Raw genomic sequence first — 25154 nt, 5'->3', positions numbered from 1 at the left:
TCTGAAAGCTGTGGGTGAGATCTGCTTGAAGTGTGTTAAAGGAGAAGCAATGCAAGTGTCCTGGGGCTTCCAGACAATGGCTGGTGTGGGGCAGCCTCTTCCAAGTTGCTGTGGTCTTCAGACGGACTTCGATATCAGCTCCCACTCTCCCTCCCTTCTCCTTTCCCCCAAACTGTGTCTTGCAGAGAGAGTCTCCTTGTCTTCTCTGCAGCAGATGCTCTGATCTGTAGCAACACCTCATCAATCATTAGTAAAAAACCAGCTCCCTGCCTCAGGGATAACAGTTTTATAATGTGGCGAGTAGTTGGGGAGGTCCAATAGAAGATGGCAAAACTTGTGGAATGTGAAACTATCTTTATAAGCTCCCATTTTGGATTTCCTCTTGGCTGCACTCATATCCACTTATCTCCCTCCATACCCTAGAGTACTGTGTGTACCAGTTCTGGAACTACTGGTATTTATCACTGTCCTGAGGAGTCCCATTGCATAAGTTCTCCTCAAAGAAGACATTGTCTTGATTGCTTCCCTGCCCTGGGGAGCTGCAGGCTGAGAAATGGACCGAACCTTCCCCTCAGTTACCATTCAGACTTCTGACATCTTAAAACTGCAAAGGTGTTTGGGGGTTGTATTAGCTGAGGTTCTCCAGAGAAACAGAACCAGTAGGATGTACAAATACATGCCTTTTTAATTTTTTTTAAGAATTGGCTCCTGCGATTGTGGAGGGCTGGTGAGTCCAAAATGAATCTGTAAGGTAGGCTGGCAGGTTGGAGACTCGGGGATGACATGCAATTCAAGTCCAAAGGCGCTCTGCTAGAAGAATTCCCGTTCTCTCAGGGGAAGTTGATCTTTGTCTATTCATGCCTTCAACTGATTGGATGAGGCCCACCTACACGATGGAGAGCAATCTGCTTTATTCAAAGTCCACAGATTAAACATCTAAGATGCCCTCACAGAAACATACGGATTAATGTTTCCCCACACACCTGGGAACTGTGGTCCAGCCAGGTTGACACATAAAATTAACCATAACAGGAGTCATTGAGTCTAACACCCTCACTTGATGGGTGGGAAAATAGGGTTCAGGGAGGCACAACGATGTGCTTGGAATCATGCATCAGTTCAATGGAAGGGGGGCAGATGGAAATGTAGGTTTCCTGGCTGCAGTCCTCCACTCTTGTACTGAACCACTCACAAGGGTATCTAGGGGGAAACCCGGCATACAAGGAGACTGCTCATTGCTTTGGCACCAAATGAAGGCAGTCTCACCACAGCAACATTGAATGTGTTGGACTGGCCTGTTTATAGAGTTGCAGCATGCATTTTACAGGAGAATTTTTGAGGAAGCTCAGTCTTCCAAAATCCCTCAGTCTGAATTCCTGGAAACTAAGCAACTAAAACCTGAGAGTGTTTTTCTGGAGTGAATGCCTTTAATCAAACCATAAATCCCCTCTGTTGTGTATATCTCACTGTCTCCCTTGTTTACAAGGGGAATTTTACAGTATAGTTTTGAACCATATACCTTGATACATACTTGTTGGGTGTGAATAATATAAAATCAGTCTTGACTTTCCAACCCAGTTTGGGAAGACAGGGTGTGATTCTTTACCATGGTCCCAACTCTGAATGGTGAATCTAAGTTCTGCCTCTTTTCTGCGTGTAACCTACTGGGCACCTACTTCCCCACCAGAACCTTCTATTCTCTTCCCACACTGGGATCATACCAAGCCAGAAGGAATCATTGTCTCTAAGTTATCAAGGGTGAGTGCACTGAGAAGTACAGGGTCTGTTTATCCCCGTGTGAGAGAGCTGAACTTAGAAGCAACAGCCGTTGTGTTGTATAATGATAATACCAATCACCTTTCATTGAGAAGCCACTAGGTACCAGCCACTGTGCTAAGCATTTTCTATGCATCTATTCTCTCTCCTTTGTCTTCACAGGCAGTTGTGAAATCTGGTTCTCGGGATCAGGAGGGGATTTTTTCACTGAAGCAGAGCAGAATGCCCAGGATATAGCCAAGAATGGTGTTAATACAACCTATTAGAAATCTGAAGTATGGGGTTGGTCAAGGAGGCTGTAAATATGATGTTGTACTGGAGGCATCCCTGAGAAGCATTTTCTCAGCCATGCAGGGCTAAAGGCCCTTCATTTCCTGATTGCATTGGCATCCTTTGTAGAAGAGGACCCTATGAAAAATAAGAGAGGGACTCAACTTTACTGTGTAAGGCCTCGTCCAAAGTAATACCACTCATAAAACCCTTTTAGTACTCAGAGACATGAGTCCCTGCTCCAAGTCATGGAAGGGACAATTATGGGAGCCTGGAGTAAATGTAACAATAGATGATATCATTGAATCAATTAGGGATGATTTGGGCTGTGAGTGACATTTGATTAACAGTAGTTTAAGACTCAAGCATTTATTAGCTCACTTAAAAACTCTGGAGGGGGCACCTGGGTGGCTCAATGGGTTGGTTGAGCCTGCCTTTGGCTCAGGTCATGATCCCAGGGTCCTGGGATTGAGTTCCCCCTTGGGCTCCCTGCTCAGCGGGGAGTCTGCTTCTCCTCCCTCTGCTCCTCCCCCTCCCTCTCATGCTTTCACTCTCTCTCTCTTTCAAATAAATAAATAAATAAATAAATAAATAAATAAATAAATAAATAAATAAAATCTTAAAAAAAAAAGGAACTCTGGAAGAAGGCATTCTGAGATTGGTTTGTCAGCTCTGGGATCTCATCAAAAATCTAGGATCATTTAACATTTTGCTTCCCTATCTTTAGCTTTTGAACATTGCCTTCATGCTCGCCACCTCACAGTTACAGCATGACTACTACAGTTCCAGGCAAGACATCTGGATTCAAGGGAGAAAGATGAGAGAAAGTGTATGTGTGTGCACAGGTGGGGAGAGGACACTTATGTGCATTATCTCCTGGCTGTCCCCTTTATGGGAAAGCAAAACAATTTCCAGAAGCCTCTCAGATGACTTCTTTTAATTTTTTGTTGGCCAGAATTTGTCCATTGGTCAGATGAATATTTCCAGGCACAAGAGAATCTGGGAAAGTGAGTGTCTGGCAGAGAGGATTAGGATCATGATTATATCAGATCAACTTTAATTTATAGTCTGGGGGCAGGCACAGTGCTTTCTTGAACAAAACTGGGGTTCTGATAACAAGAAATAAGTGTGTCTGTGTGGGAGTATCTTCCATAGTAATAACTAGTATCATCTCATGAAATCTTTACAATCATCTTTGCATGGGAAATTATTGCTATCCCCATTTCACAGCAAGGAAGCTGAGAGTTAGGAAGGTGGTGATTTGTTTGAGGTCACACAGGATATTGGGGTGTCCTTATGGGGTGTCTTCATGCCCTTAAGGACCATGCGCTGCCTCTGTACTCCTCTTAATGCCTGTAGAGCTTGGCAAGCACTCACTAAAAGCTTGCTGGTTAAAAAGTGGAATGATGGCATATCCATTTAAGGTAAGAGAGGCATGTATGGGGATCTTGTACTGGGAATATGGCATCAACAGACTTTTGTTTCACTGGAGAGAGAAGTTGCTTCCCTTGAGGAAGCTTCCCTGGACTTCATAGAAATAACTAGATAAGGACCCAATGAAAGGGTTTCTGGCTGTAAGCAGAGGTTCTGAGAGACACTCAGTGGATCCTGAGGCCACTCTGTATTTGCTGCTGCTGACTTCCCCACTAGTCCCAACGGCATAAGGGGACAATCTCCAGTATGATTGACAACTCTGGAGTATTCCTGTTTAATTTGAAGGAAACTGTCATGTAGGAGAGGAATTGACTTCCTCTGGGTCCTTCCTGAGAAAAGAATTAGAATAAATCAGAATTAGAACCAGCTTTTCAAGAAGAAAAGTGTTTTGTTGGGCAAAAAGTATAGATTTTGGCAGCAGAAAGATCTGGTTTTGGATTTTACTGTTGGGAAGAGGAGGTGAAATAATGCATATAGGTGCTTAGGACAGCGTGAGACATAAATGCCCCCCGTCTTGAATCAAATTAAAGTTGTCTAAGTATAGAATAGAACACCAATGAGATTGAGATCTCCTTATTACCCAAGTACTCAAACATTCAACTCATTATTCAGGGGTAAATAGAGCAACAGCACCACCACCAACCAAATCAGCCAACATTTATTGAGTACTTATGCTAAGCAACTCTGTCTTTTACTGGATGTTTATTTTGTGCCAGGCACCACGCTATGCATTTTACATGAACTTTCTCACTTGATTCTTTTTTTTTTTTTTTTTAAGATTTAATTTATTTATTCATGAGAGACACACAGAGAGAGGCAGAAACATAGGCAGAGGGAAAAGCAGGCTCCCCATGGGGAGCCTGATGCAGAACTCGATCCCGGGACCTTGGGATCACACCCTGAGCCTAGGGCAGATAGATGCTCAATCGCTGAGCCACCCAGGCGTCCCTTCTCACTTGATTCTTTACAGCAATTCCAAGAAGCAGATACTATTATTATCCCTATTATACAGCGGAGAAGAGATTAAAAGAGGCTAAGAAACCTGGCCAGAGTCAGCTGGTGATCGAGGTGGGTTTTCAAGGCCAGATCTGTCTCTTGCCTCGGCTGCGCTGTTAATCAGCAGCACACAGGGTTCTCTGAAAGGGACCCTTACTTGGATAAAGATCGTAAGAGAGTGGTTCCCAGGCGTTCCTATGTCTTATCAGTTATTCTGTCAAACACCAGGAACCTATCAGGACAGATCTGAAAAGTCTAGTTTCCCCAAGGACCTTCATATCTTTATAGACATTAAAAAGTACATTTGAAAGCAGATAAAATACTATGTGTCTTGTTGGAGTAAACTCTATTGCTATAGCTTTATTTTTTTATTTTTTTTTAGAGATTTTATTTATTTATTTATGAGAGACACGGAGAGAGAGGCAGAGACACAGGCAGAGGGAGAAGCAGGCTCCATGCAGGGAGCCCGACATGGGACTCGATCCCGGTCTCCAGGATCATGCCCCGGGCCAAAGGCAGTGCTAAACTGCCGAGCCACCCAGGGATCCCCTATTGCTATAGCTTTAAAACTCAAATGAAAAGAATAATTGCGTTGGTGGTTGAAGACAGTAATGAGAGCGAATGTGAAGTTTGCTACTGTCTGTGCTCTCTCCTTGCCCAGCAGCCACCCCCTTGCACCCTCTCCCTGTATTATACTCGCTGACAAAGCTCCAACTCTCCTCTGATTCTTAATCTGCATCAAGTAGCCAAACAAGTCTGGAGAAAAGCCCTCAGTGTGTTGACCAGCCTCACCTTAAATTAGGAACCATAATTTTTAAGAGGGCCCTCCATCATACACAGCCATTCTTGGGTCAGTTTCCATCCCATTTATCCAGAGGGCTATTTGCCACTTTTGACTCCAATCTCGAACACCCCCTTTCTCACTCTCACTCTGACTGAGAAAATAGAAACAATTGCAGGAGAACTTCCTCTTCTTTTCACCACAAAACCTATGACATCCTAGCCGTTGCTCCCATGTGCTCTGCCTTTGCTCCATATGGTCCTTGCTTCTTGGCCAAGGCACAGCCTTGCACTCATGCATTGACATCTGCTCCCAACACCTCCTTCAGAACTTAGCCTTTCCAACCATTCCCTCTTCCTTCTGGATCACAACATTTCCCCTTTCTCTTTGGATGATTTCCTTCACCATACAGATACACCATAATACATACCATCTTAAAAAAGAAAAAAAAAAAAAAGATTTCCCTTGACTCCTTGTCTATCTCCTGCTACATTTCTATTCTTCCCTGAACAAAAATTATGGGAATAGTTATTAACCTTTGCTGCCTCCATTTTTTCAGTTCCCATTCTCCTTTTTCCCCCATGGAGAAGTTCAGCTATTGCCAAGTAAAAAGTGAAATGAAAGTGATGGAGTTGGGCCAGGTTAGCCTCTGTGGTCCCAGAGGCTCCACAAAGCAGTGACTCCTGACAGTGACCCATTCAGTGATGGCACAGGATGTGGCCAATCATAATCATGCTTAAGAAACGTTTTTGTTTAATGGCTCCTTCTCATTTCCTTTTTAAATAGCAAGATATAGTGAGCATGAGTCCTTAAAATCTCCACACAACACAACACAACACATGCTGCTCTATACAAAGCAAACATTCATGTAACCAAAGTCCAGTCCAAAAAATAAGACATTGAGAACATGCAGACAATGGTTTCAGATATGAAACTAATTCTTACTAGTTTTTGAGTCATGCTGTATACCTGCAATATACTGAGTTACCCCGTACACCTGCAATTAACTTCTCCCTTTCCAGGGCTGATTGTTTTTTTTTTTTTTTAAGATTATTTATTTATTTATTCACAGGACAGAGAGAGAGAGAGAGAGAGTCAGAGACCTATGCAGGGGGAGAAGCAGGCTCCATGCAGGAGGTCCGATGTGGGACTTGACCCCTGGATTCCAGGATCACGCCCTGAGCCGAAGGCAGGTGCTCAACCCCTGAGCCACCCAGGTGTCCCACTAGGGCTGTTATTTGTTTTTTTTTCATAATAATTTCCTTGGTTTTCTTTTCTGAGTCTTATCATTTAGGTATGAGCCCTTTAAACTATACAATTTGGTTTTTCCTTTTTAAAAATTTTATACAAGTTGAGTTGTATTCTTTGTGTTTTTTCCATGTTGTCTCTGGTAGTCTATTCGTTTTCATTGCTGCCTATTATCCCATCCTATAAATAGACTCTGATCTCTTATCTATTCTACTATTGATGAACATTGGGTTGTTTTCAGTTTGGGGCCATTATGAACATTCTTGTACATATTTTATGGTACGTGTGTGCTAGATTTCCTCTATGGTAGATCTTAGAAATGGAATTTCTGGATTATGTGCTATGTGAATCCATAGCTTTGCTAGTAATGCAAACTTTCCTCCACCCTTTCTTTCTTGAAACTGCTCTTTTAAGAATATTTTTGATCTTAAAACACTCTCTTCAGGGTCACCAGCACCTCAACATTGCCAAATCTAGTGGTCAATTCTGAGTCTTCATCTTGACCTATTAGCAGCTTTTGACACAAACACATCCATTACCTGGACTCTGGCTGATTCTTTTGCCTATTTGCTGGACCAACCTCCTGTTCCCAACCTGTAAAGTCCCATGTTGGGAATGTGAGGCTAGTGTTGTCTATTCCTCCAATTATTTAAGGAAGCTAGAAATCTTGTGTTTGTGTGAAATTTCTCAATTTTTAATATTGGAAATGAACTTACAAAATTTTAAAAACACTACCAGGCCAAACAAAATATATCTGTTGGCCAAGGGCCTCTTTAAAGTAACTAGAAGAAAGACAGAGAAGATGTGGTCATATGGGTAAGAGAAGAACCAGGAGATTTTAATGTCATGAAAATCAAGGGAATGGGGAGTTTCTATAGGAAGAGGCAGAGTCAAATATGGGAGGGCGGTTGAGTCAGGTAAGGCCAGGGGATCTCATATTTAGGAGGACACTGGGGATTGAATCAAAAATGGGTTCAGTGGCAGTTAGGACATATAGAATCCAGACTGAAGCATGTTTAGGGGTAAATGGGTGGCAAGTAAGGAAGGCATCAAAGTGTCCATATGAGTTAGGATGTTTTTGGCTATAAACAATAGAAAACCTTATTTAAAATGCCTTTAAAGGGATCCCTGGGTGGCGCAGCGGTTTGGCGCCTGCCTTTGGCCCAGGGCGCGATCCTGGAGACCCGGGATCGAATCCCATGTCGGGCTCCCGGTGCATGGAGCCTGCTTCTCCCTCTGCCTGTGTCTCTGCCTCTCTCTCTCTCTCTCTCTGTGACTATCATAAATAAAAAAAAAAATTAAAAAAAAATTAAAATGCCTTTAAAAATGAAGGATACATATTAACTCCTATAACAAAAGTCCTAAAAAGGGACCATTTATAGATCGGTTAATTTGACGGCTCCATGTTGTGATTGTCGACACAGATTTTGTCTATCTTTTGGCTTTGCTATCCTTAATTCATGTCACTCAATCCAACTGACATCCGTGTTACAAGATGGACACCAGTTTCAAAAGACACATCCATATTTACCAATAATCAGAAGCAGAAATACAGTGTCTCTTCCTTGTGTGTCTTTTTAAGAACTGAAAGATTTTTTTCCATAAGCCACCCCCTCCCCAGCTGATGTCCCTCCGTATCTCATTGGTCAGAATTATGGCATGTGCCCATGGCTAAACCAAAACCGGCAATGGCCATATGACACCCTGATCTGCTTGAACAAATCCTGACTCCTGGCTTGGGCTTGCCTCCCCTGCCATTTGGGTACTATGAGGAGGGGAAGGGGAACATGGCTGCTGTGTAGATGGGTTCTCCCAAGGTCTTAATGGGACTTTTATGAGTCAAGGGAATGATTTTTATAGCATATGTTGAGCTTGGGAGGAGTTATTTTGAGGTAGAATTGGGAATACCCTTTTGTCTACCTCAGTTCACACCATTTGTTGTGGAAGGGTGGCTTCCTCCACCTTTTCATTAGGCTAATTCCTGGAGACCTAGCAAAATAAGCAAATGGCACATTTTATTTTATTTAAAAACTGGCTGTTCCAGTCCATACTCACATGTGTTTTATCTCCTTGAATTGTCTGTGGTTGGTGGCAGTCTGATTAAAATGTTCTTCCTAATGATTCATTCTTGGTTGGTGGGTGGGTAGGGGGATGGTATGTCTACCACAAAGAAGGTCAAATGCAGCCAAGTAGGATGTGTTTGTTCCTTTCCAAGTTTGCAAAGGGAAATGAAAAGCTAAGGACCATTGTTTTGGGAGAACCAGTCTCTGAATCCTAGTTCACAAGGAAGAGAAAGCTTTTTATTTTATTTTTTTGAAGAATAGATTGGTCCCAGGTGTTTTCCACGTTTTTGAAACTGACTAAATAATTTCTCTGCTACCGAGAGAGCTACCCTGTTGCTTTAGTTTAGAAGCTTCCCTACCTTCCTTAGATTTGGAACTGATCTCTGGTAGGAGTGCTTTTCACTTTGCTCTCCGACTGGGGATATTTGTTTTAAAATTCACACCTATGAACCCTAACTAACCTGCAGCCTGAGCCCAGATCACCTGAACTCTGAACCCCAGGTCACCTGTATCCTAAACCCCAGGTCACCCATACTCTGAATTCCAGGTTACCTGTACTCTGGGACCACTTTCTGCCTTGAAAGGAAGGTTAAAAGATTCTCTAGGCTCAAGCTTTGCTATAGCCCTTGGCCTTTGTCCATATTGTTTCTCTGCTTGGAATGCCTTTCCCTCTATTTGGAGATATACTCTCTGACTCATCCTTCAAGGCAAGGTCTCTTCAAATAAATTTGCTTTTTGCATACTCTATCAAGGTACCTGGCCTAGAGGGTGAGTGGCACCTGAAATCCAGCTCATGTTCCTCTCACCAAGCACTGACTCTGTGTCAAGCCAGAAGTGGGGGTCTTTTTCTCTTTTTAATTTGTCTCCCTAAAGAGGTATCTTTTTCAAATTTGTTCAAAGGCATCATCTAGACCAACTGGAGCTTTGTAGATTGACCTCCAACATTGTCCCCTTGCACTGAGCCTTCCCTAACTGTCAGGTAGAGGACACTTCTGTGCTTCTACATCATTTGCTCATTCCTGGATCAGAGTCCTTAGCAAGCTGACTGATTTAGTGTATACCCTTGTGTCTGTCTTATTCATCATGGCATACGCAGCTCCTAAAATGTGGCTGGGACAATAAGAGTTAGCTTCATATTTGAAATCATTGTCTGTATATCTCTAATTACTGATGCAGGGACTTAGATGCTTGACTCTTTAAAATCCCATCTTGTTATATCTTGGCCTGACTATGACCCCTCCCTCCACCTCCTCCTCTACTCTGGTATGCTTCAGTTCTGTGGAGACTGTGTTCTTAAGCTGACACCTAAGAACTTGACCAGACCGGCCCCTTAGCCTGTAGTCATCAGGATATAGAATGAGCATGACCTGGGACATCATAATGCAGATGAATGATACAGGAAGGCTTCCCTGGCTTCTCATCCCCTTCCATGAAACAAATCTGGATCAGATATTTTTCTTCTGGGCTCCATAACACCTGGTCCTTACCTATTATAGTGTTTTACAATCATATATGTAATAGGCAAGGACTTATTTTATTGAAGTAGTAACTGATCTATAACATTGTATTAATTCCAGGTGTGTAACAAGATTCACTATTTGTATACATTACCAAATGATCACCACAATAAATGCAGTCAACATTCATCACCTTACACAGTTTTTTTTTTTCAGTTTTTTTTTCTTGTGATGAGAACTTTTAAGATCTACTCTGTTACCAACTTTCAAATATATGGTACAGAATTAACTATAGTTGCCCTGCTTTAAGTTGTATCTCCTTTATTTATTTATTTATTTATTTATGTATTTATGTATTTATGTATTTATTTATTTATTTATTTATTTATTTATTTATTTATTTATAATTTAGAGAGACTGCTACTCTTTTTTGTCTCATGAAGGATCACCAGGGTTGTTCATGTGAATACAAAGCTAGTGGACACCCTTGGTCCAAAGAGCAGAGTATAGCAGGACATGTTAGCAAAAGCTATCTCTTTCCTAGGACACAAAGCTCTGGGGGAGGAGATGAGTGACCTATTTGAGGAATGAATGGGGGCCTGAGGGAGGGAAGGGGCTGACACCCCAACTTCTGAAGTCTTGAGACTGGAAGTTAGGGAGCTCTTTCAGGATAGACTGGGATGGCTCTGATCAAAGAAAGCTTGTGACAGGGAAGGAAAGGGGCAAGAGGGCATCTAGGCTGGGCCTCCAGCTACATACAGGATCTGAGGATTGGTGGGGGAGGACTGGATCAGCACTGTCAGTGGGTGATGCTGGAAGTTTCTCTAGATGGAACAACCTGGGCCAGCCCTGAGTTTAGGTTGTGGAGAACGGTGGCTTAGCAGAGGTATGGAAACCACAGGGAGGCACCTGCTCAGAGGGGCACCCTGTGGGGTGGGCAGCATCTATGAGTGCAGTCCTGTGACAGCACAGCAGCACCATCTGTTCAGCTGTGTGGGCCCTGCCGTCCACAGCAACACCGGAAGGAGTGGGAAGTGGAGGGACCAGCTTCAATTCTCTGCTTGATATGGAAAAAGGATGGATCCTGCCAGCAAGATCCTGCTTCCCCCCACCCCCAACCCCTTTGGACTGCATCACCAGAGTCATGTCCTGAAGAAGGAGATTGCAGACTTTCTGCCAATATTGGCAAGGGGGGGCTGAGTTACTGATTGGAAAAATAAAAGCAAATGAGAACATTTGACCCTAAGTTGATGAAGCAAGTTATACTGAATAGAGGTGCACATATTTATAATTACCTGCTTCTGGGTCTTTTTCCTCCAGTAGGCTAAGAGTTTGGAAAGGCAGGAATCATGTCATTCACATCTCTGAATCCTAGCACCCAGTGTGGCGCTTGCCCCTTAGTAGGCCTGAGCTTAATTAGTAAATGGTTAGCTTGATTTTTGCAGATTTAAAGCCAGTGTAATTTAAGGCCGAGGATAATAACATAGGAATGCAGCACCTGTGTGCCAGGTGCTTGTAGGTCCTACAGAGAATACAGAGGTAAACCAGCTCTAGTTCTTAACACAGACTCTCCCTACTGAAGCGTGATAAGACCTATAGAAACAAATCAAATTAAGTTTTATGGAAACAGGGACTTATGGAAACTTTTTTAAAAAAAGATTTTATTTATTTATTCATGAGAGACACAGAAAGAGGAAGAGACATAGGCAGAGGGAGAAGCGGTTCTCACAGAGAACCTGATGCAGAACTCGATCCCAGGACACAGGGATCACACCTTAAGCCAAAAGCAGATGCTCAACCACTGAACCACCCCAGTGCCCTTGGAAGCTTTTGAAACTAGGATGAACCTAATTTCAACATGTGGAGATGAAGAGCATTTCAGGCAAGGAAATGGGCAAGCAAAGCCATGAAGATACTATTTTTTCAGAGGTATTTATTTTTTTTATTATTTAAAAAAATTTTTTTTAAAAGATCTTATTTATTCGTTGGAGACAGAGAGATAGAGAGAAAGAGCATGAGCAGGGGGAGAGGCAGAGGGAGAAGCAGACTCCCCGCTGAACAGGGAGCCCAATGTGGGGCTCGATCCAGGACCCAGAGATCATGACCTGAGCTGAAGGGAGGTGCTTAGCTGACTAAGCCACCCAGGTGCCCCCATTCAGGGGCATTTAAAATGAAGAAAGAAAGGCCGGTGGCAAAATGCTGTAACTGGCTCACAAATAGACTAGTTGGGAGAAACACTAGAAAATCTGCCGGAAAAAGAGGGTGTATGAATCAAGAGAAGCTAAGTTATGTTGCAGTAACAAACAACCCCAAATTTTAGTGGCTTATAATAACAAAGGCTTTCTCCTTTTCTTTTTTATTTTTTAAGATTTTATTTATTTATTGGGGAGAGAGAGAGCACGTGAGAGAGGGAGAGCACAAGCCGGGAGGAGGAGCATAGGGAGAGGGAGAAGCAGACTCCCCACTGAGCAGGAAGCCAAAGGTGGGGCTCAATCCCAGAACCCTGGAATCGTGACCTGAGCTGAAAGCAGATGCTTAACTGACTGAGCCACCCACATGCCCCTGTTACATGTCTGCTGTGGGTCACCTGGGGACTTGGCGTCCTGCCTTTCAGGATGACAGAGAAGTCACTAGTTTGAGCACAGGAAATCAATGAAGCAGAAGGAAAGTGGACTCTGGAGAGTCTCATCTTGTAATGTCTGCTGGAGAACATCACTTCTGGTTACAACTGACTGTCTGGAACTGGTCACATGACTCTACTGCCCACAAGGTGGCCAGGAAGTACATTCCTGCCATGAACTCAGAAGGTGGAGAGCTGGAGATATCTGGTGAGCAGCACTAATTTTTACCCCAGATGGCAAGATCGAACCCACTTGAGAGGGTAGGATCATGGGCCTGCAATTCATTCTCCATTGGTGGGCTGGTAATGGTGGCAGGTATGTGTGTGTTGAGGGGGTATAGTGTACAAGTGTATGTGGGGGGCGGGGAGGGAGACTTGTCTATTTTTTAATTTTTAAAGATTTTACAGTTCCTTATTATGTTATATTTCTGTACGAATAGCTAACCAATACACCTGACTTGGTTTTCTTATTCATGGCCTTTCCTCATCTGAACTTATGCAATATTTTCAGCATCCCCTCCCTCTTTCCCGTCCTCTGTCTTTCCTTCCATTATTTATTCAAACAAACTTTTTATTCTGGAATAATTTTAGATTTACAGGAAAGTTGCAAAGATAGTACAGAGAATTCCAATATACCCCTCACTCAGTTTCAGTTTCCCCTAATGTCATCTTACAATTCTGTGATATTCTTTAGGTTTTAAACCCCTTGAGGACTACAGCCTGCCTGACCTAGTATTCTGCTGATGTTTCTCAGAGAACTGTGGCTTGTGGTGGTCCTAGCTTGAAGGTTTAAGCATAATCTGTTGATTACAGCCATGTCTGGGCTTGTCCAGAGGCCAGTAAGGCTAGTCTTCCACAGGTCTGTGAGTAAGAGGGATTGAGGGGCACTTTGGGAATGAGAGAGATGGAGGTGGAGGTGGCCAAACAGTTGGTTCAAAGGCCATGTGTTGGTGTTGGAAGGTAGGAGGCTTCAGAGCTCAGCAGGAAGTTTGTGGTTCAAAAGCTGTCTCTTTCTGGCTCTTTGACCAGGGAGAGGGGGGTGATTACATGATGGAGTCAGAATGTGACCCAATGAAGAACAGTGAGCACAAATGCTGTAAGTCCTCTGTGAGGCAGAACTCAGTGGGGCATGGAAGTGGTGGGGGGTGAGAGGACATTATGCATCTGAGAGGCAGCAGGAGGGGGTGGCCTGAGCAGAGGGCTAGACCAGCCTGCATTCTGGATGGAGCCGGAGCTCTGGGGCCTTGGCTTTGGCTATAGACAGAGCCCATGTGAGAGCTCGGAAGACAACATTCTCTAGTTCATGTGAGCATGTTCTTGAGGACAGTTTGGGAAAGAGCTGGGTGGAAGTGGTAGTTTTAAGAGTCACAGATTTCCCCCCAGGGTCTGTGTTGTTATTATCATTGAGACAGTGTCGTCCTCTCCAGGCAGGTTGGCTGAGAAAATGTAAGTGACGTGTGTTGGGCCCTGGATACTTGGTAAATATTACTGACTCATTTCCCATCACCCTCTCAAGTAAGGGAAAGTCCCCAGAGGTCAAGGCCCAAAGGGATGAGTGTTTTCTTAGCCTGGACTCCTCAAAGATATAAGTCACCTGCTTGAGACAGTTGGGCATCTGAAGGCCAGTGATAGGCACCAGTGGTCTGACCCCGAGGCTCTCAGCTGAGATGAGGGGCTTTCATGTGGGAAGGGAACACCAGGCCCACTCAAAGGAGGAGCTCAGGGAGTGGGGAGGTTTGCTGAACACCACCCTCAGGAATGAAAACTGAGATCCAAAGCTTCCAGGGACTTTCAGGGACTATCCCAAAGAGGAGTCAGGATGGGAGCCTAAGAACTGGGTGGAATTCTATATATTTTAGAAGATCATCTGTATTGTTGTCTGTAGCTTTGTCTTCGGGAGCAGCAAGATGCTGGGACACAAACCCACTCTCAGGAGAAGGAGAACCTGTAGGGTTAACTGTGGAGGGGCAGTGTGAATGAAAGAAGTCCCAGGGGCTGGACAGGAAATGCTGGGTCAGGCAAAGAACTGACTTTGAGGCTCTTCCTTCCTTGCAGGAGAGTGGCTGTGTTGATCTGCAGCAACTCAATTAGAGTCAGAGCTCCAATCTCTGCTCCCAGCCTATTCATTCTGATAAGTTATGCCATCTTGGTCAAGGGCGTCACCATCTCCTGGTATCTCGGACTGGAAAACTGAGCTGCTTTTGTGCTGTGCCCTTCAGTACATGATGCATAAATTTGCTCTGAGGGCCAAATATGCTGTGCGCTGTTCTGGGTGCCTTACAGGTATTTTTGTATTACTCCTCATAATAATCCAGTGAGATGGGTATTATTACCCTTATTTTACAAATGATGAAACTACTGCTAACAGCTTAGGTAGATGCTTCAGTCTTAAAACTATTATGTCCAACATCAGAACTCAAATTCTTCCCACAGTCCCTGTGCTTCCTCTCAGCATTCGCTGTCTTCTTTATCCTATGAGATCAATGTTTCTCACTACCTGACTCAGAATCATTTTGGCTACTTTTAGGAAGAATCACTAATGGAATCCAGACCTATCAGTCTCTGGGAGTGGAGCCCATCACCCCTTGCCTATGTAGCAAGTTCTGCAGGTGTTTCTGATGTCATTTGTGCTGAGGTTCCCCTCCTATGGCCAGTGGACAACTCTGAGACTGGTCTGATTTCTAGGATTCCTCTCAAAATTTTTGCCACATCCTCCGTATCCTGTTGCAAGGGAAGAATGAGAGAGATGAGCCATGAGTTGGCACTCTAGGGATGGCCCTAAGTCGGAACACACAGAAGTGGAGCTATGGGGTCATCCAGACGAGACATTGGTACATGGGGTAATGGCTTCCGTACCATCTGGAGACCATCTTTGTTGACCATTGTCACTGTTTAGAGATGATCCCCACAAACTTCAGTGTGCTTTGGGGATTCTTCCAAAGAGCAAACTTTGGTCCACAGATGTGGCTATTAAAATCAACTATGGAGATTTTTTGTTTACTGTTGGCCACAATGCAGTTGTGAAATGCTTTACATGTATCACCTAACAAGGCTATGAAGTACATATTATTATTTTCTCATTTGGTTGGTTGATCTAGAAACTGAGGTTGGAGAAAAAATTGAGTTACTTGCTTAAAGTCCAATAGCTCATAGCTATTGGAGTCAGAATTCAAATCTAGCCCATGGTACATAATGTTTAGTAGCTGTTTGACTGCTTCACGATACCAAGTCTTGGGCTCAGTGAGGTCAACTATCTCCTGATAGTTCTGGCTGAATAGATCAACTGACCTTTCAGCTATTTGTCACTTATATTTAGTTGAGTCTGATGCTCTGCTATGTGCTGTGGGGTCCCCACAGGGTAAGAAGAGTTACTTTATCCCAGAGACTCACAGTGTAATTAAGAAAACAAGACATTTGCAAGAAACTGTAATAACTCAAATGGGCTTGCTGGAAGTTTTGCTCTGTGAGCCTGTGTGTGTGTGTGTGTGTGTGTGTGTGTGTGTGTGTGTAATGGGAGAAAGAGTATGAGAAGAGAAGAAGGTAGCACTATGGGGGAGGGGAAGTGATGTGGCTGCAGAACCTGGTTCAGAGGGCACAGGGATCTCAGGGTCCTGCCTGGTGGGTGAGGTAAGAGGATTCTATGTGTGGAGCTGACGTTCAAAGTCAGGTGCAGCACGTTAGAATATCTGGGGAACTTTTTATAAATACCAGTGCCTGGGCCCTGCCTAAAGAGACTGATTTAATTGGGCCAAGTCGGGGATTGGAGATAGATGAGGAGTTTTTGGAAGCCTCCTTTGTGATTCTAATGCGTATCTGGACCAAGAAGTGGGCAAATGCATACTTTTCCAGCATTTCATGGGCTCTCCCCTGTTTTGAATCCAAGCCACAGGTCTTTCAACAGACTTCTTGGTGGCTGGGCCTCCTTGTTCTCTCTTTCCTGTGACTGAGAGGTCAGATGACCATGTATATGCCTGTGAGGAGAGGCCACCACCTGTTGCTGTAAATCTGGTGCAATTTCATCATCTCTTTGCCCCATGTATTTTCAGTATCTTATAACTACATCTGGATGGGTAGTCTGTTGTTTTCTACTTTATAGCAGATTGTGCAGTCACAAGGGGATGGGTGCTGTGGGACTGCTGGGGCTTTTGCCCTGTAAATATAGGCTGGGTGAGTTTATTTATAGGAAATTATGATGGTTACCTCTGATTGTTATTGACCAGAGCAGGTTTTTACATGTCTCATTTGCCCTTTAATTTGTTGTTGGGGAAAGACTTTTAAATAAATCACTTTTGTAAAGGCCAAGTTAATTCTAACTACTTTAGAGAAATTCCTCTATGTGGGAGCTTCAGCGAGGTCAAAGGGAATGGTCAGAACTCACCCTCCCCCCTTCCAAGAGCAATTAGAAAGATGGAAGATCTGGGAGAGAAAAGCTTTGTTGATGTATTTGACAATGCATGAAGGCAGTGGTCTTCAATCTTGGCTGCACGCTAAAATCTTCCAGGGAGCTTAAACATCAAAAACAAAGACAACAGAAAACCCAAATCTCAAGCTGTACCCTGGAAAAATTGAATAAGAGTCTCTGGGACATGAGACTTGACATCAATATTTTTTAAAGCCTCAGATGATTTCGATGTACAGCCAAGGTTAAGAACCGCTGTGTGAGGGGATAAGAGAGGCTTAATAAATAAGAAGGTGACCCAGTAAGCTGCAAGGAAAAAAGAAAAGTAAGATGTCAAGGTTAGAGACTAGTCACATACAGCAGCTTTGGAATGTAATAGTTAAGTCCAGCCAGCTCCAAGAACTCAGCTTAGCCTTAAGAAACTGATGGCCAATCTCCAAACATCCTTGCAATCCCCAGTTCACGAGCCATTTGCATCACGAGGCTCATGGTCCATGTGAGGGCTGATGATGAGAGCAACACCACACTTCTTCCGTGCCCCTTGGCCCAGGGAGGAGGGATGAGGGGACTACAATCAAGATCACTCTGGTTCTTTATGCAGCCAGCCATCCCAATGGATAGCTGCCAAAGAGGGTTAGGAGAGTGCAGGGGGTGAGGAGGGTGTGATTGCTCTTCAGAGGTAGGGCTGATAGACCCTGACAGAAGGACCAAGGGACACAGACAAGACAAAAATCCATCACCCAAGGTTCTAGTGCACCGGTGTGGTCTTTGGGTCAGGATGTAAGCAATCACCCAGGGGCACTTTATTTTATTTTATTTTATTTTATTTTATTTTATTTTATTTTATTTTATTTTATTTTATTTTATTATTTTATTATTAATTAATTTTCAGAACACTTTTTTTTTTTTCAGAAACACTTTTTAAAAGATGTTTTGTTTTGAGATCGTTTCAAAGGTACAGAAGAATTGCAAGATTCCCCTACAAAGAACTCCCACACCATTAGCTTGGACTCACTAATTATTAACTTGTAACCACATTTACTTTATCATGTCTCTGTCAAGATGTATACATATTTTTCTGAACCTTTGCCCCTAAGCACTTCAGCACCTATTTCCTATGAACAAGGACTTTTTCTTACAGAGCCACAGAACTGGGAGATAAATGAAGACCCACCAAATGAGAAAAGCAAGGGCTATTTATTCTGAGTTGGCTACCACAAGGGAGTTGACCACCATCATTTGAATCTTGGCAGAGATTCAAAGGCAGGCAGAGGAATGAGAAGGATTCAAGTGTGCCCTGACCGAAGGCTGTTGGCACAGGAATCTGGAGGTGGGCTAACTAGATGTGCGGAATCCGTGTGATTGGTCAAGGATGCTTGTTTGACTTACCCTGGTCGGTCCAAAGTTGGAAGCAGGGACAAAAATCAGGGAAGCTGTCAGTTATTAATCATGTCCTAGCCACTATGGGCCAACTGTTACAGAAGTTATTGTTAGGTTTCCTGGATCGCCACTGGAGATGGATATGGCTTCCTGCAAGTCTAACTTATAGGGCTGTTTATTGTAGATAAGGGGTTGGTTTCCTGGGCAGATTGCTGTAGGTTGTTGGTCAGAGTTCTATTTTTACGTACAGTCTAGCCACTGTCTATATATTTATTCTCACAATATAATGATCAACTTCAGATTTTTAAAAAGATTTTATTTATTTATTATTCACAAGAGACACACAAAGAGAAGCAGAGACACAGGCAGAGGGAGAAACAGGCTCCATGCAGGGAGCCTGCTGTGAGGCTCGATCCTGGGACTCCAGGATTACGCCCTGAACCAAAGGCAGATACTCAACCACTGAGCCACCCAGGTGTCTCGCAACTTCAGATTTAACTCTGGGGTAAAACACTGTTATCTAGAATATACTGTATATTAAAATTTTGTCAGTTGCCCTAATCAAATCCTTTATGGCAATTTCCCCTTCTGATCCAAAATGCAGCAGAAGATGATGCACTGCATTTAGTGGTCATGCCTCTTTAATCCTTTTTAATCTGGAACAGCTCCTTAGCTCTTTTTTTTTTTTTTTTAAATCTTTCATGACCCTGACTTTTGGGAAGTGGTGGGGAGACCCCTGAAGAAACGCATATATCCCAGCTGACTGTGACAATGTGTCCACAGCCGGTGCCCCTCCACTGCTTGCTCCTCGATCCTGTCCTAGAGACTCTGGGAATTGTTTGGGTATATGCAGCTCAGGTAACCAGATAATCAGCCCCTTTAGTGAGGACATGGAAAGTCACGTCTCCATGTAGGGCAGAGGAGAAACTTGTAAACAGAGAGTGGTACCCATGGTCATGTCCTTTAGCAGCTAATCCTTTGCAAGGCCAAGAGCATTTGTGAAACATGTTCTGGTTCCGTTTGGGGCAATATGTTCTTTCACTAGCTCAATCTCCCACTGTATTTTGTATATGTAGACACTGGGCTTTCCCTCTTCTTTCCTCTCTTCTCTCCTTCCTGCTCCAGTGTCCCATCTCTTCAAAGATGCCAGAAACAATTTCCAGGCCCCCAAGGCGGGGGGGGGGGGGGAGGTCAGGCTGCTGTTCCTGCAAGATGGGGTACAGTGGCAGCCATCTGTCCCAGGATAGTTGAAATTGGCCTGTTTTTTTTTTAAAGAACATCAGGGACACAGAGAAGGTTTTGTTTGGGGCCTGAATAGCTTTGGGGGCAGGCCTGCCACTCTGAAAACATTCACCTCTCAGTCACTCCAAGCTGCTGTCAAAGAGTGATTTCTGGATCTGTCAACAGCTTGGATCGTAGTTAAAATTCCCTCTTTCTTCATCCCTGCTAATACATTGAGCAATAACAAGCTTTTATTTATGGGGAATTGGGCTAAAATAAGTGTACTCTGTGTAGCAGTGAGATTACAGTCTTTGGTTTTGATTGTCTGGCTTACCTCTGTTCTTTGCCATCTAGCAGTGTGGTCTTGGGCAAAGTGCTTAGCTTCAGAGTCCTCAGCAGTGAAATCGGGCAATATTAGTTGTTTCACAGTGTCACAGTGAGTATTAAATGTCATGATAAATGACAGCATTTAGCATAGTGGTTGGCAAATAATAGGCGCTCGTGGAATGTTAATCATTATCGTTACTTTGCTTATCGCTTAAGCGGAAAGTTAAAACCCATTTGCTAAAACTCATTTTCCATGGCCATTGTGGGTAGAATGTTTTGCTGTCATTCAGGTGTGGATTTAGATCCTGGCTGTGCCCGCCACTGCCTGGATGATGTTGAGCAAGTGAAACTTCTTAGAGCCCCAATGTCTCCCATACAGTGGGAACAGTGTCTTCTTTGCAAACTGATCATGTCTAATAAGAGAACCCAGTATGGAGCTCCTGGGTGGCTCAGTGGTTGAGCCTGAGCCTTTGGCTCAGGTTGCGATCTCGGGGTCCTGGGATCGAGTCCTGCATTGGCATGGCCACAGGAAGCCTGCTTCTCCCTCTGTCTGTGTCTCTGCCTCTCATGAATAAATAAATAAATAAAATCTTAAAAGAGAGAGAGAGAGAGAGAACTCAGTATGGTGCCTAGTCCAGAGTGGATGGTAGCTAAGAAAAAAAATGTGAAATGGGAAAAATTAGTTTTTTTTTGCCTTGTCCGTGACTCCCTTTTCTTGTGGTGCCTCCAGAATGGGGGTCCAGAGTCTTATGCTTTCCCTGGTCCACCAGGGGCCTCCCACCAGATTCTGCTCCTTCCTTGAGAAAACTTCATCTTCTAGATCATTCCCTTTTTTATCACCTTTCCTAAATTACTGGTCATTTGTGGCATCCTCTAGCACCTGTGACAAAATGGGCAAGCCAGGAGACTCATTTGAGCTAAGGGGTAGTGAGTAATAGTTAATAAATGCATTGATTTTTTTTTTTTCTCACCCAGGGACTTTTCTTGCATTTTGAACAGAGGCCTTTAATCTTGGAATCCTCCTTATTTTAGGATAAGATAATTTTCTGGGTTTGTACTCATTTTCCTGTGAAGGTAAAGACTCCACAGTTAACAGCAGAACCTGGGCCAGAAGTCAGGTCTTCTGATTTCTAGTCCAGATTACTTCCTGCGGGAACAGAGTCACGATGGGAGTCTTGGGCTTCAAGGTAGCTGAGCTGGGAAAAGAGCTTTGGTAGTGATGTGCCTTGAATGTGAACCGCCCACCAAAATGTGCCACAGAATCAGCCAGTAATAGCTTGGGGGTGGGGTGCGGGGATGAGTTTCAGATTTCCATTTTTTAATTTAATTTTTGAGGTGGTTTTATTTTCTGGATTAAAAAAAAAAACTTTTGTTCATTTGCACAGGGAAAAATAAATAGATTCTAAGTTACAGGAAAGGTCATTTCTATTCCAAAATCCAGACATATTCAATTACACCCTCATTAAGAATAAAATCTCCACTCCCCAGTAACTGAGTTTTTCTCAGGGGCCCCAGCATGCTGCTTGGGACTCCTCTGGGCCTCTAAAGTGTGCCTGGCAGACAGAAGGGGCCATGCATTGCTTTAAACCCTCTCAACTTACTGCCAGCGAGCCTGAAGCTTCAACCCACTTTGTCCCCTGAGGGATTGCTTCTTTTAGGGCCCTGTGAAGAGCAAACCTGAAACCTGAAGTCTGGTGATAAAATCATCATGTATTAGTGCAGTGGTGAGGTGGTGAGGTGTGGGAAGGGTCCAGTGGAAATGGAGGTTGGGAAGGTATGTTTTGATGGAAGGGGTGGGTTGGGTAAAAAAAAAAAAAAAAAAAAAAGATTGAAGAAAGAGGAGAAAACACTTCTAGAGCTTAAGGTATTTCTTGAATGAGCCACTTCTGGGTGGGAACCTTAGTTTAAGGAATAAAGGAGGAGGTATTACTAAGAACAGAGCTGTGAGAAGGTTGCAGAAGTGAGTTTCACCTCCTACCTGACTTGGCTGGCATTGCCTCCAGAGTCGAAAGTTCCAGGCTTGTCACTCTGAGACCTTTCAGATGCTCCCTCACATCGTATTTGCCTTTTGGGGCTGGCTGTGGGAAGAGGTGAACAGTCAATGGACTTAACTTGGAGAGATATTTTTCCCTTTCTTTTTTTTTTTGTTCCCAAATAAACTTTCAAGCAAAAAAGAACTCACAGACCTTGACCCGATTCATGTCTAACCAAAGCAGGACTGTGGGAGTCCAGTGCCTATAAATCAGCTTTCCTCTCTGAACGCCTCAAAGAAAATCTTCCCCAAGGCAATCGCCTCAGCCAGAGTTCACACACGCTGACCAGCCCTTTGAAATTCTGTCTGCAGATAATGGCAGTCACAGCCAGCCTGTCTTACTGAGAGAATCCTGTTGGCTGCGATATAATCCAGAAGAATCCCCAAGGTGGCTGACGAGATTTGCCTTTTGGAGGAAAAAAAATATAACAAGGACTATACCACATTTAACATTGTAGTGTAGAGAGGTCTTTAATCTTGCAATCCTAGATATTTCAGGATTTTAAAATTAGGAAGATCATTGTCTTCAAGTTCAATTTATTAAGTGAACTGGGCTTAACGAGGATTCAAGCACTGTCTTTTCTACTGATTTTGTTACTGACATGGACTTTTCTTAACCTTGAGGTCCAACCAGATTTCAGGCTCTGAAGAGCTAACACTGGATTGTCTGGGGCTCACGTCAAGGCCAGTTTGGGGACACGGGGTAAGGGAAAATCTATGTGTGTTTTGATTTTCTAAGTTATGTATCCAAATCATTGTTTTAATCTGTGATATCAGAATCACCTGGGACATGTGCCGAAAATATTTGCTTAAAAAATTACTAGGCTCTACCCAATCTGACTGGTTCAGAAATTTGGGGGAAAGGTGGCAGCCTAGAACTTTACATTTTATACAATTTCTCCATGTGAATCTAATGCACACCAAAGGTTGCTTTTAATGAGACTCAGCTTCTATAATTTCCATTACCTGTTGTTTTCCATCTCCAACCTAAATTTCAAATTCTTGGGAAAGACTATGACTGGCTTCACGTTCCAATGACATGTTGCTGAATAACAAATTACCCCAAAACGTATGGGTTAAAAAACAATTCTATCTTATGATATATGAGCCAGGAATTTAGGCAGGGCTCAGCTAGTGGAGCTGATACAGGGCTGAAGGATCCACTTCCAGACGGTGCATTCCCATGACTAGCAGGTCATTTCTAGTTGTCAGTCAGGAGCTTAGGCAGGTCATCAATGGAGACACCTCAGTGTCTTTCACATGGGCCTCTCCATGGGGGCTGTTTGGCTTCCTCACAACATAGTTGGTGGGTTCCAAGAGCAAATATTCTGAGAGGCTAAGATGGAAGCTGCAAGCTTCTTTGGACATAGCCTCAGATATCAGATAGCATGACTCTACCATATACTGTTAGGCAAGAAATCAACAACTACCAACCCAGATTCCAGCATAGACGAGACATACTTCCTCCCCTCGATGTGAGCAGTATGTGCACAGAAAGAGGAAAGGAATCAAGGGTGGACACCTTTGACGATTTTCTACTGTGCCTTGTTTGGGTCAGTTATTGACTCAGTCATGGACAAAGGGAGGGAACATAATACAGATTTTAGTCACTAGGGGCTCAACCTGGCATATTGAGGAGGGCACCCTTGAAGGGGGAATTGTTATAAATCCTGCAGGCACTCTAAGGGATGTCTTACAGATCATCTCGCTTGAGCATTTACTCAAATTAGGAAGTGCCCTTGGACATTGGCTATCCAGAAGAGCTAAACCTCTTCTGACCTTTCCATGAGGCACCCTGTTCCATTTTCAGACAGTTATAGTTACGTAGACGTCATTCTAGTTCTCTGTAATACCCATCAATTATCCATTAGCATAACACTCAACTATGGATTGTTTTTCTAGACTGCAAGTTTCTCCATCAGGCTTAAACTCTTCAAGGCCTGGGCCTGTGTATTTTGTGTATCCAGCCTCCCAGGCGTACAATAAGTGCTAAGTAAATGCATGTGAATGTTCTTGAATGAATAAACACATTTACTCTTCCCCATCTACATATAGCAAAGTTGACTTTGATGTGGGTATTGAGTTCCTGTCTTATAGTTCATCATTGCTCTCATATTTTCTCTAAGCAAAAACCACCTGAAGTAATTTATAGTTAAAAGTGCAGGTGAAAAATTAAGTGAACACTGTCCTAAATATTAGCAACTGAAGCTAAATTCCTTAAAGTCATAGGAGAAATTTTACCATTTTGGAGCTAGGATTGAAACAACCATAAACAAAAGTATTATGTGCTTTGTTGTTGTTTAAAGAAAAAGTCAGCAAACTGTGCCTCCCAGCATCCTGGCCAAATCCTGCCTGCCACCTGTTTTTGTAAGTAAAGTTTTACTGAAATACAGCCATGCCCATTTGTTTCCTTATTGTCTATAACTACTTGTGAGCTCCAACAGCAGAATTGAGTTGTGGCAGATTATGTATCCTCTCAAAGCCTAAAATATTTACTATCTGGCTTTTCACAGAAAAGGTTTGCCAACCTCTGTAAAGCGCTTTTCTTACTCCATTTGGTGTTATAAGAAATACCATAAACTGGGTGACTAAGAAGCAACAAACGTTTATTTCTCACAGTTCTGGAGGCTGGAAGTCCAATATTAGGGTGCCAGCGTGGTTGGGTTAGGGCTGTCTTCTAGGTTACAGATTCTCATTGTATCTACATAAGATAGAAATTGGGCTAGGCAGTGATGTGGAATCTCTTTTATAAAACAATCTCATTCATGAGGGCTCCACCCTCAGGACCTAATCACCTCCCAAAGGCCGCACCTTCTAATATTATCACATTGGGCATTAGGATTTCAACATGGGAATTTTGGAGATGAGGTGGAGGCATGAACATTCAGATCATCGTAAGTCTTCTCCTGATCCCCTTGATCTTGGGTCTTGGTTATTTTATTTGGAAATGTTGAAGGAGTCTTGTTGCCACATTTCTGTATTTCTAGAATTTTTTTCCCAGTGGAAAAGAACTCTTTCCCAGCTTGTCCATGGTGGGGTCTCCAGGGATGCTGAAATTTAGGTAAAAACCAAGTAGAGGTCCTTTACTTGAGCAATTAATAAGAATAGCTCATGAACCAGCATAAGGAGCAGCAGACTTTTACCTTAAGA

The 25154-nt window shown here is 43.3% G+C and overlaps 1 long non-coding RNA gene across 1 annotated transcript; it reads right to left on the bottom strand.

The window, feature by feature from the left end:
- Window positions 1-723: 723 nt before the first annotated feature.
- LOC121498916 lies at window positions 724-22281 on the bottom strand. The gene is made up of 3 exons (XR_005989943.1): window positions 22159-22281; window positions 21951-22050; window positions 724-886 (listed from the first exon to the last, which is right to left on the bottom strand). It is a non-coding gene; the product is annotated as an uncharacterized LOC121498916 (long non-coding RNA).
- Window positions 22282-25154: the final 2873 nt, after the last annotated feature.

Source organism: Vulpes lagopus, chromosome 9, assembly GCF_018345385.1.
Source record: "Vulpes lagopus strain Blue_001 chromosome 9, ASM1834538v1, whole genome shotgun sequence".
NCBI classification, from domain to species: Eukaryota; Metazoa; Chordata; class Mammalia; order Carnivora; family Canidae; genus Vulpes; species Vulpes lagopus.
Note: the sequence above shows the minus strand (reverse complement) of the source record. Positions and strands in the feature narration are given on the sequence as shown.